This window comes from Pongo abelii, chromosome 3 (genome assembly GCF_028885655.2).
Source record: "Pongo abelii isolate AG06213 chromosome 3, NHGRI_mPonAbe1-v2.0_pri, whole genome shotgun sequence".
Classification (NCBI taxonomy): domain Eukaryota; kingdom Metazoa; phylum Chordata; class Mammalia; order Primates; family Hominidae; genus Pongo; species Pongo abelii.
This window is the reverse complement of record NC_071988.2, coordinates 62,208,993-62,226,463: the sequence shown is the minus strand read 5'-3', so window position 1 is coordinate 62,226,463 and position 17,471 is coordinate 62,208,993.

Here is a 17,471-nt window from a genome sequence, read left to right as displayed (position 1 = left end):
GGAGGTGAGGTTTCTATATTTTACTCAAACTGGTAAAAAAATATCAGTAGACTGGGATAAGTTCTGTATGCATAACTAAATTAAAAAGCTATACAAAAACACATACTCAAAAATACTATGGATAAGTAAAAATGAAATTGTAAAATATGTTTAAGTAACCCATAGAATGGTATACCCACAAAAAAAAAAAAAACAGGATAAAAACTGTGGTAATAAACATAAAACCAAAAAATGAAATAAAATGGCAGACAAGTGCTAACATATCAATAATAAAATTAAATGTAAATGGTCTAAACATCCTAATTAAAAAACACAGATTTTCAAAATGGATTAAAAGACGTCTCAACTATATGTTGTCTATAAAACTCATTTAAAATATAAAAACCTATATAAGTTGAAAATAAAAAATGGAAAAGATAAATCATGCTACAGTTAGGCTGAAATATGTCCCCCAAAGATAACAGGTGGTAATTCCTGGAATCTATGATACCTGATTTGGGAAAGAGGTCTTTGATGTAATGGTAAAGGAAGGCTCTTGAGAGGAGGAGCTTATCTCAAATTATGTAGATGTGCCCTAAATGCCATCATAAGTGTCCTTATGAGAAAAAGGAGCAGAGAGATTAAACAAACAGAAGAGGAGGTAACATGATCTTCGAAGCAGAGATTGCAGTGATGTAACCATTGGATGCTGGAAGAGGCAAGGAACAGACTCTCCCCTAGAGAGAATGTACCACTGCCAACACCATAATTCCAGACTTTTGGCCTCCAGAACTGTGTGAGAGAAATTTCTGTTATTTTAAGCCACCAGTTTGTGTTAATTTGTTAAAGCTGCCACAGAAAATGAATACACATGTCAACATTAATAAAAAGAAAACGGGAATGACTTTATTAATATCATACAGAATATATTCAGAGCTAAGAATATGACCAGGGAGAGAACAGGACAATATAGAATGTTAAAAAGCAAGCCATCAAGAAAACATAGCAATTCTAAATCTGTATTACCCAAACAAGAGGCCTACAAAATGTGTGAAGCAAAAATGAATAGAAGAAAAAAAATAGTCAAATCAGGTATTATATCTGGAAACTTAACACTCACTCTCAGCAATGGATAGAACAATTAGAAAATAGACAAAAATGTAAAAGGACTAAACAATACTATTAGGAGGACTTAATCAACAGTTACAGAAAACTCTGCTCAATCACAGTAGAATACACGTGACTGTCAAATGTCTGCAGAAAGTGTACTAATATTGGCCCAGCCATCAAACAAATCTCAACAAATTTAAAACATATGCTGTGTCCTCCAAACACAATGGATTTAAATTAAAAATCAATAAGAGAAAGATAATAGAAAAATCTCCGAGTACATAAACTAAGCAACAGACTTAAAAAAAAAATCCATGGGTAAGGTAAAAGTCTTGTACATGTACCCACTGAATCTAAAATAAAACTTTTAAAAAAAATCCATGGTTAAAAGAGAAATTTTGAAGAAAAATTTAAAAAATACATTTAATCCAATAAAAATTCAACATACTAAAATTGGGCAGATACAACCAAGGCAGTGCTGAAATGGAAATTGAAAAAACTAAGTGCATACATTAGAAAATAGGAAAAAGTCTCAAATCAGTAATCTAAGCTTCAACCTCACAAGACTGGAAACAAAGAGCAAAATTATTGCAAATCAAGGAGGAGGAAGGAAATAAATGTAAGAGCAGAAATTAATGAAATTTAAAATAAGAAAATAACAGGTAATAGCAATCAAACAGAAAAAGCTGGTTATTTTAAAAGTTCTGTAAAACTGAAAATCCTCTAATAAGACAGATAAAGAATAAAAGAGACAAGAAATAAATTGTCAATATCAAGTCTGATATAGGTCTACTGACCCTGCAAACATCAAAATGATAATAAGGAAATAATACAGACATCTCCACACACATAAATTTGACCACTAAATAAAATAGCCTGATTTCAAAAATAAAAAATCACATCTTACCTCATGTGGAATAGTTAATTTGAAGCCACATAACTCAAGGAATATGTAACTTTGAAATCCTAAAAATGAAATCTCTTAGCCCAGATAGTTTTACTTTTGAATTAATTTGAAGCCACATAACTCAAGGAATTTGAATATGTAACTTTGAAATCCTAAAAATGAAATCTCTTAGCCCAGATAGTTTTACTTTTGAATTATATCAGACCTTTAACATTTGTATACACTGTCATCCAGCAAAGAGAATATAAGGGAACACTTCCCAATTTATCTTATGAAACTAGTATTACCCTGATAACAAACTAGACAAAGTCAGTACCAAAGAAAAAGTAAGGAAGAAAGAAAACTACCAAATATTAACTTTCATGAATATAGACAGAAAAATCCTTAACAGGATATTATCACATACAATTCTTCACCTCACTAATCAAATGGATGCATTCCAGCCAGGGATGTAGTTTGGTTCAATGTTTGACTATCAATCAATATTATTCACCATGTTGAGAGGATAAGGAAGATCCTATCATTCAATGTAGAGAAGGCATTTGACAAAATTCAACACCCATTCATGATGAAAACTCTCAGAAAACTACTAATAAACAACAATAAGCACATAGGGAAAATCTACAAGTAACATTGTACTTAATGAGGCAAGATTGAATATTTTCCTCCTACAATTGGGAATAGGACAAAAACATTCACTCTCAGCACTGTCATCCAACATAGTGCTGGAACTTCTAGCCAGTAGAAGAAAACAAAATAAGTGGCCCGAGTGTGGTGGCTCATGCCTGTAATCCCAGCACTTTGGGAGGCCGAGGTGCATGGATCACGAGGTCAGGAGTTCGAGACCAGCCTAACCAACATGGTGAAACCTGTCTCTACTAAAAATACAAAAATTAGCCCGGCATGGTGGCGGGTATGTGTAGTCCCAGCTACTTGGGAGGCTGAGGCAGGAGAATTACTTGAACCTGGAAGGCGGAGGTTGCAGTAACCTAAGATGGCACCACTGCACTCCTGCCTGGACAACAGAGTGGGACTCCTTCTCAAAAAATAAATAAATAAATAAATAAATAAATAAAAGCATACAGATAGGAGAAGAAGAAATAAAACTGCCTTTATTTACAAATGAAATGGTTGTCTATGTAGAAGATACAAAGGAATTTAAAAAAAAAATAGAAGTAACAAGTGAATTCAGCAAAGTCACAGAATATAAGCTAAACATTTTTTAATCATGTTTTTATATACTAGCAAGGAGAACATGAAGCCTGGAATTAAAAATACATTTGCATTTGCAATCAATAAAAAAAGAAATATTTATGTGCAAATGTAACAAAACACATAGACCACTTCTATGCTGAAATCTACGTAATGCTAATGAAAGAAATAAATGAAGTAAATAAACAAAGAAATATACACTTTTCATGCATTGGAAGAGTCAGCCTTGTAAAGATGTCAATTCACTTTCCATTGACGTACAGGTTGACTGTAATTTCTAATAAAAGCCCAGAATGATTTTTTTGAACTATAGACAAGTTTATTCTAAAATTTCTTTGAAAATTTAAAATACTAGAATAGATAAATCTATTTTCAAAAAGAAGAATAAACTGAGAGAAATCAGTCTACCTATTTTCAAGACCCATTGGATAGCTACAGTAATCAAGACTGTGATAGTAGCACAGAAATAGACATGTAGATGAATGGAACAGAATACAGAACCCAGAAAGGCCTGTGCAGATACTGTCACCTTATCTATGACTAAGCTTCAAAAGCAACTCAATAGAGAAAAGATAAACTTCTCAACAAATTTTGCTAGAGCAATTGAACATTTCTGGAGAGACAAAAAAGATAATTAACCTTAACCCAAGTTTCACACCTTACACAAATCAATCTTAGAGCTAAAATGTAAAATGTACAACTGTAAAAGTTTTAGAGAAAAGAAAGATAAAATATTTGAGATCTAAAGCTAAGGGAAGAGTTGTTAGACAACACCAAAAAGCATGATTCATTAAAAAAACACAAAAATTTGACTTTATTAAAACTAGAAGTTTTGCTCTATGAAAGACCCTGTTAAAAGAATGAAAAGACAATTTAAAAAGTAGGAGAAAATATATGCAGACTACATATAGAAAAAAGGACTAGTATCTGAAATATATTTTTTGAAAGCTATCAAAACTCAACTGTTAAATTCTAAACAATCCAATTACAACATGAGCAAAACACAGAAAGAAACACTTTCCCAAAGACATACTGATGGCAAATAAAGACATGAAAAGATGTTCAACATCATCAATAGGTCAATGCAAATTAAAATCACACTGAGATATCACTCTATGCCTATTCAAATGGCTAAACAAAAAATAGCATCTATAACAAATGACGGCAAGGATGCAGAGAAAATGGATCCTCACATTGCTGTTGGAAACGTGACTTGGTACCACCAGCATTACCACTAGAAAGCATTTTGGCAGTTTCTTTAAAAATTAAACATGTAACTATCACATGACATAGCAATTTCACCCTTGCTGGGGGCATTGATCCCAAATAAATAATCTTTATTTTACTGCTAGTGATGTGTTAATGTTTCCTGTTGTTAACATGTTCCTATTTCTTCTCAATCTCTGGTATTTTCTTTTTTGTATATGTAATTAATGTGTATTTGTGAGAATATGTGGGTATTTGGGCATATTTAAAGCACTGATGATCATAATTGTTGTATAACCATTCTGAATTGTTTTTATTACTAATCATAGTCTTTTTCTCATTTATTGCTTTTCATCTGAACTATATTTGTTCCGGTATAAAATTCTCAATCCGTGTTTTTTTATTGTTTCATTTGCATGTCGGGTTTTTGTTCATCCCTCTGTTTTTAGTCCTTTCGAATCACTGTTTTAGGTGTGTTCCCTAAGACTGGGTTTACCTTGATAAACCACTCTGAAAATCTTTGTTGTGAATTATTAATAGTAAAACACACTCATGTTTATTGATGACATATTGTCCTCAACTTTGTCATATATTTGTATTAGCACTCCTGGATTATAATGATAAATGTCATCATCAAATTTGTAAGGGTAATTATTTATTTATTTATTTACTTTTGTTATATTTTAAATTTACTTTTGAACTTTTTAAAAGGCTTTTATTTTTATTTTTATTTTAGTAGTTCCTTTGCATTTACAAGTTTGATAGAGACATTTTTTCTTGCTTAACATTTTATAATGGAGTCTGTCAGTTTTGAATGGCGATTTTAATTCTTACTTATTCTCTACAACACAGTCAATGACGCCAATATACTTTTTCTTTTTTTTCTGTGTTCTCCTTTTTTGGTAATGATGCACTATTTCTGTGTTGTCAAACATAAAATGTTTTCATACTTTTCTTCACCCATATCCTTATCTTCAGCTTGATATTACAATTAAATATATTTAAGGTTTACATCAGCCTTTTGCTATAACTTCCCCAGTTTTCTTTTGATTGATTAACTTCATCCTCCAGTAGATTCTTCCAGTAGCACATGTGTATGCATTATTTCCTGAGTTAATTCATATTCCAAACTACATTCTGAAGGCTTATATATCTAAAACTCATTTAAATACAAATTCCTTAGTTTATACCTTTTTTCTCAAGCCTCTTGAAATTACTACTTCTCTTTTGCCTTGACTTCTATGTTATCTTGAGGAAAGTAATATCACTTGTTATCTCAAGCAAGAAATTCACTTAAATAACAAATTCTATGACATAAAGGGAAACAATCCAGGAATCATTTATTTAGAGTAATTGCCCCTACATAAAGATCAGTGTCGGTCAGTCGTGGTGGCTCACACCTGTAATCCCAGCCCTTTGGGAGGCCGAGGAGGGCAGATCACAAAGTCAGGAGTTTGAGACCAGCCTGGACAACATAGTGAAACCCCATCTCTAGTAAAAATACAAAAAAATAGCCAGATAGATTGATAGCTGTGGGTAAGACAAATGGAGAAAGGTTAGTGGAAGAGGGAGGTGAGTATCATTTGTAGCCCTAAAATTAACTGCAGAGCTGGGAGTTGCATAGCATCTTACTAACTTTCTTCTAATTTCTTCCTCTAGAAGACAAGCCCACGGGAACTGTGGAGGAGGTGCTCTGCAAATATGCGAGTAGATTTGAATCTGTGCAGTAGAAAGGATGAACTATCTAGAGGGGGCATCACCCTTTTTCTTAACCTCAGCACATGATTTGAAGATAAGAAGGCTTACCAAAACTTCTTGCTCCACACTGTGTATTTGCATTTCAGAACTAAAAGGCAGAAGCATGTCTTGTATTTTAAAAGATTGCTTTTAAAAAGATTCTCCCAAGCCCTATATTTTTCTAGAGAACAAAATGGAGATGAGTCCATGAATAGAAAAGACCTAATCTTTCTTTTGATTCATGCTTATATATCTGGAATAAAGCACGGAGATGTCTAACGATTTTATGATAGTATCAACTATTTTTCCTGACTTCTTTTATTCAGCAAAGCAGAGTTGCTTCTGATGGAATTCTGAAATATTCTTCCTGAAACTAGGAACTATTAACTAAGAAGTGTATTTGAGGTTCTTAGCACTTAATTTGGTATAATCATGCTTTATGAAGTAATAGTCAAGAAGCTGTATAGTGTTTCCAGCTGTCAGACATTTTTATAAGAAAGGGTCATGTTCTTCCCATCCAGACATAGGGCTTCACACCCATCTTGTTTCCTGGGCCCTCCAACATAATATAGTAGATCTGCAATTAGCCTTCAGGATATGACTTATTGTCTCTCTACTCTAACATTATCTTAGTTGTGATACGGAGGTAGACTATAATTTTCAGAAAAACAATCCATACTATACAAACAATATCATTATAGCACACTGGAACCCAAAAGCTCTTTATTACCACATGTAGGGTGAAGCCCACAAGAGCTTGAGGGCTTGAGAAATGTTTCTCACAAGTGAGTCACGGAAAGTTCTCTGAAGAGGAAAACTGGGAAAGGAATGAGATTCTCTCTCAATCTTCTGTCTGCTCCCTCCTTCGCTTTCCCTTTGATTTCCTCCCTCCTTCATTCCTCCTGCTCTCTCATTATCTCTTCACTCCATTTATCCTCCTTCCGTCCTTCTCTCCCTCTCCTTGCCTCAATACTTTCTCTCTGTCCCTTCCTTTATCCTTTGCTTCTATTTCTGCCTTATTTAGAATTGTGAATGGAAATCAGCTTCACCTTAAGCCAAATTGTCTTATTTACAAATATTTAAAATAACTTAAAAGACTATAAAATTTCTAGCAAAAAGAACTTTTGCTATACAGGATAAGTATGGACTATCCTTTTACCTATTTTTACCTTTAAACTATTTCTTCTATTAGAAGTAACTTGCATGTGTTCATGTCTAGAGAGCAAGTGGTGGTTTAAAAAAGACATATTTTTTACCTTTTTTTGATTTCTTTCATTCCAAGACATTACATTATTAAATGTGATATAAATATCAGAAAGAAGCAAAAAGTTCTCATAAAACTGTAACTATTTAACAAAACTTACTAAGGTATTTTCACACACAGACACCCACCAGAGTGCTGTGAAATGAACCTATCACAGTGCCCTTGGTGAGTGAGCGATGGGTGGTTATGCCCCGTTTCTCCTGCATAGGGCAGCTCCAGACACCTCAGAGCTAAGGCAGTTTCTGTAACCTCCTGGCCTGCAACTGGGATGATTCCTGTAGCTGGAGCTAAGACATCATGGCCTGAAAACTACTCCTACTGGCTGCCTGAAAGGGGTATCCACCAGACACCTCTGATTGGGGCCAGCAGCTACACAATGGGGACTCAGTTGTTTTCAACCAATACAGAATAAATGGGTGTGAATTATTCAATTGCATATATGGGCCTGATTGTGAACTAGGGTGGAAATTGTCACTAAGCCAGTTCCACTCTTTTCTCTCCCAAAGGAACTTTCCCATTAACAAAAGAAGTTGTGTCTCCTTATCTTCAAATTGCTTTTTTTTTTTTTTTTTTTTGGAAAATAAAGCTTTCCTTTGCTTTTCCTTGGGGGTACCTCGTGATCTTTTCTTTTTTTTTTTTTTTTGAGACGGAGTCTCCCTCTGTGGCCCAGGCTGGAGTGCAGTGGCGCGATCTCGGCTCACTGCAAGCTCCGCCTCCCAGGTTCACACCATTCTCCTGCCTCAGCCTCCCGAGTAGCTGGGACTACAGGCGCCCGCCATGACGCCCGGCTAATTTTTTGTATTTTTAGTAGAGACGAGGTTTCACCGTGTTAGCCAGGATGGTCTCGATCTCCTGACCTCGTGATCTGCCCTCCTCGGCCTCCCAAAGTGCTGGGATTACAAGCGTGAGCCACCGCGCCCGGCGTGATCTTTTCTTAACAGTATATATACACATTAAAAAGGCAGACACAGAGAGAGAGAGAGAGGGAGACAGACTTTAATATACATTATCCATAACTGTTAGTGGAGAGTATATTATGTATATTTTCTATAATATGTGCTAATAGAATGATCTCTCATATCCTTAGATCGATAGTTCCAAGTCAAAGGTTGCAATAGCTATAGCCTATTATTACATGGACAGTTAAATTGCCTGGAAATATAGCCTCCTCTCCCAGCTTCTCTTTTTAGTGAGTGTTCCCCAAACAAACTTTGTAAAACAAAAGATTCATTTCATTCATATACCTGCTAATATCCTTGATTGGATATATATTAAAGTCAACATGTACTAAAGATAACAATTTATTATCTAGTTGCTATCTTTTAAAACAGCAATATGAAGCCTCTTAACATCTAAACATCTCAAATATATTTCTAAAGATAAATTGTATGCATGCACTGTACCTATAAAATTGTATATTTGCACTACTATTGTCACTAATTATACAAAACACACATAAACCTATCCTATAAACTATGTACTAAAAATACACTAATGTACCTTGAACTATATCAAAGTGGGGCTATATATATTTTTTCTGGTTTTAAGATTATATGATTTGTTATAGTCTTAGTCCTTCCCTGTCTTTATACCCATTCCCAAATGTGGGATGAAAGAGAAATAGAAAAATAGCATATGAGGTAAAGAGTTTTTTTATAATGATAAGTAAGAAAATGATACACCAGTTTGAAACGCAGCGTTTCAATCAGTCACTTTCATTGTTATTCTGAATATTCAAATAAAAAAGAATAATCTCAGTGTATTCTTTTGGAAAAACAAATAAATTACAAAATGAGGAATGTGTATTTGCCCATCCGTGCATTTTGCAGCCATAATGACAAATTGTTGATTTGATACCATGGGCATTATTAAAATCAAAGTCCTTCCAATCCAGCTTTCATACATAACAGATTATACTAATTATCTATTGGGGCCAAATTCACACTCTAGCTATTAACTCTTATTTACCTGAATAGAAAAATCAAGTACCCACAATATAAAAAGCCAGCAATGTCCAAAACAAAAAATAATTGGACTGGAAGATGACATTAACTGCCTAATACATTCTGATATCAATTTCATTTCCAATTTTTAAAAAATTGAAAAAACATTGTACTACTTTGAATCAGGCTTTCTGATACTGAATAGCCCTTCTAGTCTTATTACTCCAAACAAGCCAGTGAGTGACTAAATTTTAAATTTCGACCTCTCCAGCAATATTCTTTAATTTATCTGAGCACCTGTGTTTTCCCTCAGTTTCATTTCTGTTCTCTCTGGATGAAATAAGGAAAGGATATAGTGTGTATATCCTCTGGTGGATAAATTAAATTAACGAATTAATGAATATTTGTTTAGCAATCATTTACCAAGTGTATATTATGTGTCTGATAATCTAGAGTCTATTCCTCATGAATTTAAATTATATTATTATTAAGATCGAAGTGTTCCCAATCTCTATGCTCTCTAATGTAAGAGATCCATTCTTTCATGAACCACTCCTATCTAAATACTTAATAAAAGTTCCAGGTGGGCTTACATTAAGATCCTATTATCTGTTCTCACTGCAGTCCTAGGCTGGACAGTATCACCACATTTTCATTCACAAGTGCCCATTGGTGCTGCTGCCATCATCCTGGTGTAGCATAAGGCAAGAGCTTCATCTGGCTCACCCTTTTGGAGAGGGATGGGATTGAGTGCTTCCATTCTTGAGGAACAGAGTGATGAGAGATAAAGTGAAAAGTTCACTAAATTAACCGAGCTCTAACCAACATTCTGGCAAAAATTCTTCCCTCCTATCCACACATACACACACAGGAACAAACATACACATTTTTCTTCACCGCCACCCAAAGTCCCCCATGAGTTCCCAAATTTATTGAACATACTTTCTCTGTGGAATGGTTTGGCTTATGCACCTTTAACTCATAATGTCACATTCCCATCTGACCTTTATTTTCACCTCTTCACTAAAGCTTTTCTCACTAAAGTCCCTGACTTCCACATCACTAAATCTAACGGGCACTTCACCATGTATAAACGCCAGCAGCTGACCTGGTGGTCCACTCTACTTTTTCTTTCTTAAGACACTATTTTCCTCATTGTTTCATAATACCCCATGATCCATGTTTTCCCCAAAATTCTTATGCTCATGTTTATCAGTTTTCTTTGCCAGGATTTAGTCACCTAATTGACCTTAAAGATTAGTTCCCCAAGTCTCCGTCTCGTCTTCACCTCCATCTTTTTTCCTCTTTCCCTTTTTCTCTCTACTTTTTCATCCGCTAGTTCTAATAGTTCCACCTGTGCACTTTTCAGCTACGAATTTCACAATAATCTATAGACAGACAACTCAAATAGCTATTTCAAACTTTGATTTCCCTGCTGAACTCTAGGCCAGATTATCCAGCTGCTATTGATGGCTGCAATAAGATGCAAACCCTTCAGATAGAGGCAGCATCTTCAAAACTAATGTCCTTATATAATATACCTCATATCATTAAATTATACCACCTTCCTCAAATATGTTCAAATGTGAAACATGGCAGTCCAATGTGCCTCTCTTCCTTTCTTATTTCTCCATTTTCACTGATATTATCTCTTAAATATCACTCACCTCTTTTTCCTTCCTTCAACCTAGCCCAAGACATTGTCTTAAGAAAGTATCTCTGTAGATTTCAATAATATTTTTTACTTTTCTTTATACAGTCCATCTTCTACAACGTAACAAAAATGTTACACTTGAAACACAATCTGATTATCTTACACGTCTGTCTAAAATATTACAATAGTTTTTCATTGCTTTAGGAGAAAGTTCAACATTTTTAATGAATTTGAACCTTCTTCCTGTTTGTTCTCAGTATATATGCACATTCAACTCCTTCAATTTCTTAAACATTTCTAAGCGTGTTCTCAACTCCATGTCCTGAGATCATCTAAAACCTCTACCTTGAAGCAGTCATACTCACCTACCTCTCCTTCCCTCCCAGCTCAACTTAGATGTCACTTAAGACATTATTTCTATCCCCAGCAATTTTAAATTGCCATCCTGTACATTCAGCTAGCACCCATGTACTACAATTCTATATTTTTCACTAATTGTATGTCTCCTGCACTTGACTGTTGAGTCACAATAGTAATAATATCTTTTGAGAGAAGAAGGATGCAACTATCTCATTCTACTTTAAGGTCTGAGAGAAGATGGCCAAATGGATGTCAAGCGCTATATCTCTTTTAATACCAAAGGCACTGTCTCCTTGGATATGCATATGCAAAGAGAGTCACTGGTTCTTGATGAATTTTGTTACCAACCCTCAAACTATATCCAGAATGAAAAGATCATTCTGACCCATATACCTTGGAATCAGGTCTGGATTGATGGTCTATATGTCTTCTTCCTTATACTGAGTTATATTTAGGAATCATAATTCCTTTCCAATATCCAGACACATGTTGGAGCCATCCAGTCTATCATGGTCTTGTGCACTCTTGAATTTCATTTATGGCCAGGCTTCTTTTCTTTTTCTTTTGCAGGATTCACCTCAGTACTTGTATAAGTAAGAAAAGAATTAATTGCCTGAAAGAAAGTTATTGTTAAATTAATTTTCATCAAATTTCCAGCTCCTGCCCAGCAGGGTTGTACTATTATAGACAAATTTCTGGCAATATGCCAGGAGCTGAATTTATACAGATGAAAAGACATGATATCTGCCCTGAGGAAGTATGAGAGAGCATTTTATGTGTCCATTTGTGTAGGTTACTGTAGCAAATTATTCAATGAAATATTAATCCGGATTTTTCTGGGAAGATATCTCATAGATGTGATTGAAGTCCTTTGTGAATTAATTCTAAGTATGGGGGACTATACTAGATAATCTGGGTGAGTCTGGTTTGATCAGTTGAAAGACCTTTCCAGAGCTAAGACTTTCCAGAAGTAGGAGAAATTCTGCCTGTGGACAACAGCTTCAGCTTACGCCAAGAGTTTCAGCCTGCCTTTCCTGACAGCCTGCCTGATGGATTTCAGTTTGTCTAGCTAGCCTCCATAATCATGTAATCCAATGCCTTGCAATAAATTTCTTGGTACACATTTTACATTAGTTCTGTTTCTCTAATTGAATACTGACACAAGAAGGAGGAAGAGACTAGTAAACAAATAATGACCTCAGGTAGCAGCACCATGAAGACACAGAGAGGAAAACAATGATGTCTATGCATGGGGAGGAATGGGGGTTCAAAATATATTATGGAGAAGTTACGAGTCATATTAGTTCGTGAAGGATTAACCATAAATTATGTCCTAATCATAAGCCAGGGTAAAGACAGCCAAAAGCAGTGGGGGGAGGGAGGGAACACATGAGAAAAGTAATGGAGGCATGGAACCCCATGGCAGATTTTAGGAAAAGCGAGTTGTTGCTGTTACATGTATGGCAAAAGGACAGAGTAGATGGGATAAAGTGTCAAATAAGGAATCTAGAAACAGTTAGGATATAGATCATGAAATTTATTTAATGCCATGTTTAAGTGTTCTGAAAACGTCTGAGCAACAACAAAGGATATAGAGCTGTGTTCAAATACAATCAAAATTTTGTGTTAGAAAAAGCTACTTTTTCTGCTATGTGGGTGATGAATTAGAATGGAGCATATATGAAGACTTATGATAAACAAGAGTCAAATTCAATGGCAAATGTGAGGAATGTGGAAAGCCTGAGGCAGGGGAGTGCTGCTGTGGGTGGAAATAAAGGGACTAATTATAGATATATCCAAGAGCATGTAGGTACCAATTGAATATAGGGAGTAAGGGAATTTTCCAAGTCTAGAAAGGCACTCCATTAATAACTATACCAGAAGACCCTGCAGCAGTAACGAAGATACCTAGGTCAAAAAGGGAAATGGAAAATCTGAGAATATAAGAAATGTAAAATGATATCAGTGTTATATATCTTGGGCTTGAGATGCACATGACTAATAAATATACCGGTTTGTACCTCAAGAGAGGTTGTTAGCATTTCGTTCAGCTATGAATAACAGAAAACTTTCACTTGAATGACTTAAACACATAAAAGGCTTATTTTGTCTGATTATACAAAGTTGAGGTTGGCATTTCAATGTTAACAGGATGTCCAGTATTGCTCCTGAGAACCGAGACTTCTTCCATCTTCCTTCAAACTAGCTGGATGTGTAGAGTATTTTTCCACAGAATCCTAGGGGTTTGTGTGTGTGTGTGTGTGTGTGTGTGTGTGTCTAGAGGAACTCCTTCCTTAGGCATTTCTGACTATACATCATTATCAAAAATCCTGCCGAACAGTCCATCTCTAGATACAAGAAAGACTGTGTTATTGACTATTTTGGTTTCCCAGTGTGTAAACTTTTGAAAAAAAGACAAAGAAAACGTGACTGAGTGGTGTGGGTCCTGAGTGAGCAAACCATTCGTATCTTCCACACAGGTCATTTTTAGAAAGATAGAACTAGGTAGGATTAAACATATTGGTAGCAAATAAACTTTTGTGATTAGGAGATAAGAAGAAAAGCACAGGAGTTAAAATAATATATTGTGAGATGGATAAGGACTACACAAAGTAGAACTGAAGGAAACTACCCAAAATCTAGAAAGAGAATTAGAATAGGGAGATGTCACATAAGCAAAATGAAAACGATTTCAAAAAGGAATGTCTATGAAATTCAGATATAAAAAAAGCTGAAACATGAACATTCTATTTGTTGATTAGGGGTTTGTTTATGACTTTTGTCAAATCAGTTTTATTGGGGTATTTTTAGTGTGATGTTTAAAGTGATTAGTACAGTCACTGTTCTGGGCACAGGGAATGCAATAGTGAAGAAGACAGATATGGTTCCTGTCTGACCCCATAAACTGCATATAAAGATGGAACAACAGATACACATATCTTTTTTAAAAGAAGAATTAATGAAGGTAATAAATGCAGTGAATGGATTAAATGAACAAGAAACCAAGAAAATTAGAGAAGGGGACAAAATCCATGTCAGATTCTCACAGAAGATCTCCCAGGTGAGACCTAAATATAAAGAACTAAAAATGTAAAATATCGGGGAGAGGAAGGGATTTTTTTGCTAAGTAAGTGGTAATTGGAAAAAGAACCTCAATAGCAAAGGCAATTCTAAGCAAATATAACAAAGCTGGGGCATCATGCTACTGGACTTCAAACTATACTACAAGGCTACAGTAACCAACATAGCATGGCACTGGTACAAAAAGAAACAAATAGATCAATGGAACAGAGTAGAGGGCCCAGAAATAAGACCATACACCTACAACTATCTGTTCCTTGACAAAGCTGACAAAAGCAACGGGGAAAGGACTCCCTATTCAATAAATGGTGCCCGGATAACTGGCTAGCCATATGCAGAAAATGGAAACTGGATGAACAGCTTCCTTACACTGTATACAAAAATTAACTCGAGATGGATTAAAGACTTAAATGAAAAACCCCAAATTATAAAATTCCTGGAAGACAACTTAGGCAATACGATTTTGGACACAGGAACTGACAAAGATTTCATGATAAAGATGCGAAAAGCAATTACAACAAAAGCAAAAATGGACAAATGGGATCTAATTAAACTAAAGAGCTTCTGCCCAGCAAAAGAAAGCATCAACAGGGAAAACAGGCAACCTACAGGATGGGAGAAAATATTTGCAAACTACACATCTGACAAAGGTCTAATATCCAGCATCTATAAGCAACTTAAACAAATTTACAATAAAAAATGCCATTAAGAAATGGGCAAAGGACATGAAGAGACATTTTTCAAAAGAAGACATACATGCAGCCAACAAGCATATGAAAAAAAGTTTAACATCATTGATCATTAGAGAAATGCAAATTAAAACCAATAAGATAGTATCTCACAGCAGTCAGAATGGCTGTTACTAAAAAGTCAAAAAACAACAGATTCTGGTGAGGTTGCAGAGAAAAGCAAATACACTGCTTGTGGGAGTGTAAATTAGTTTAACCATTGTGGAAAACAATGGTTATTCCTCAAAGAAGAATTCCTCTGGTGATTCCTCAAATTGCTAAACACAGAACTGCCATTCAACTCAGCAATCACATCACTGGGTATATACCCAAAGGAATTTAAATCATTCTATCAGGAAGACACATGCATAAATACGTTAATGGCAGTACTATTCACAATAGCAAAGACATGGAATCAACCTAAATTCCCATCAATGTAGACTGGATAAGGAAAATGTGGTACATATACACCATGGACTACTATGTAGCCATAAAAAAGAATGAGATCATGCCCTTTGCAGGGACATAGATTGAGCTAGAGGCAATCATCCTTAGCAAACTATCACAGGAACAGAAAACCAAATACCATATATTCTCCTTTATCAGTGGGAGCTAACTGATGAGAACACATGAACACATAGAGGGGAACAACAGGCACTGGAGACTCTCAGAAGGTGGAGACTGGGAGGAGTGAGAGGATCAGGAAAAATAACTAATGGGTACTGGGCTTAATACCTGGTGATGAAATAATCTGTACGACAAAACCCCATGGCACAAGTTTACCGTATAACAAACCTGCACATGTACTCCTGAACTTCAAATAAAAGTTTTAAACATTTTCTCTAAGTTAGAAAGAGCCTGACATGCTTGAGAAGCTGAAGATAGCTCAATGTGACTGGGGCATTGGACTATACCATGCTGAATTTTTTTTTTTCCAGTTAAACTGTTTAATTATACAGGGTAGGAAGAATGACATCTGTCTGCTTTCCAAGAAAACATGGATTAAAGAAATGACCTTTCACTTGTGAAACTCATTTGTTGTGTATTTGAACTTGGATGGCTTCAGTTGGGCCAGGCATTTTGTTGCCTCCATGTATATGTCTAAGACTGGAGATGAATGAAGCTCCATCTTCAACTGGATTGATTTGTATATTAGCTTTTTTTTACAATGATTTATATATTAGCATTTTTTACAATGTCACCATCTGAAATACTTTTCCAGAGAAGTGTCTCTTCCTGTAGTTATTCCTGGTATTTTGTGGATTTATATGAATGTAAATGTATCCAAAACATCAAAGAGACAAGAAAATGATCTTTGCTATGAGTCACAGAGTAAGAATAATGAATGCCCACAGATCAACAAGAACTATTCAAAAGACACAGGAGCATAATTGATGGGACTGGTGATCTTTTTATAATTAAAAAACATTTAGAACCAGAAAAAAGTCATGGAACTAAATGTCAGGTGTCACATTGTGAGAACTGTATTATTAATTAGTACATTTCATTACTTTTTTTAAAGTAGGGTTTCAAACTTTTTTATTTTATTTTTATTTTTCAGGGGTACATGTGCAGGTTTGTTATATAAGTAAACTTGTGTCACGGGGCTTTGTTGTACAGATTATTTCATCATCCTGGTATTAAGCCCAGTACCCATTTGTTATTTTTCTTCATCCTCTGACTCCTCTCACCCTCTATCCTCCAATAGGCCCCAGTGTCTGTTGTTTCCCTCCATGTGTCCGTTCCTTTGTCCTGGATGGTATTTGCTAGATTGTCTTCCAGGGTTTTTATAGCTTTGGGTTTTATATTTAAGTCTTGAATACATCCTGAGTGAATTTTTGTATATGATGTAAGGAAAGGGTCCAGTTTTAATCTTCTGCATATGGCTACATGCTGAATGAATTAGGTCATGAAAAAGAATTAGAATTTTATCCCACTTGAAATGTAAAGTTTATTTTTTAATTGACAAATAATATTCATACATATTATTGGGATACATAGTGATGTTTTGATATGTATAATACGTTATTAGTCCACTTGCATTGCTACCAAGGAATCCCCGAGGCTCAGTAATTTATAAAGAAAAGAGGTTTAGGGGATGGGTGCGGTGGCTCACGCCTGTAATCCCACCACTTTGGGAGGCCAAGGCGTGCAGATCACCTGAGGTCAGGAGTTCGAGACCAGCCTGGTCAACATAGTGAAACCCCGTCTCTACTAAAAATACAAAAATTAGCTGAGTGTGGTGGTGGGCATCAAACTTGGGAGGCTACTTGGGAGGCTAAGGCAGGAG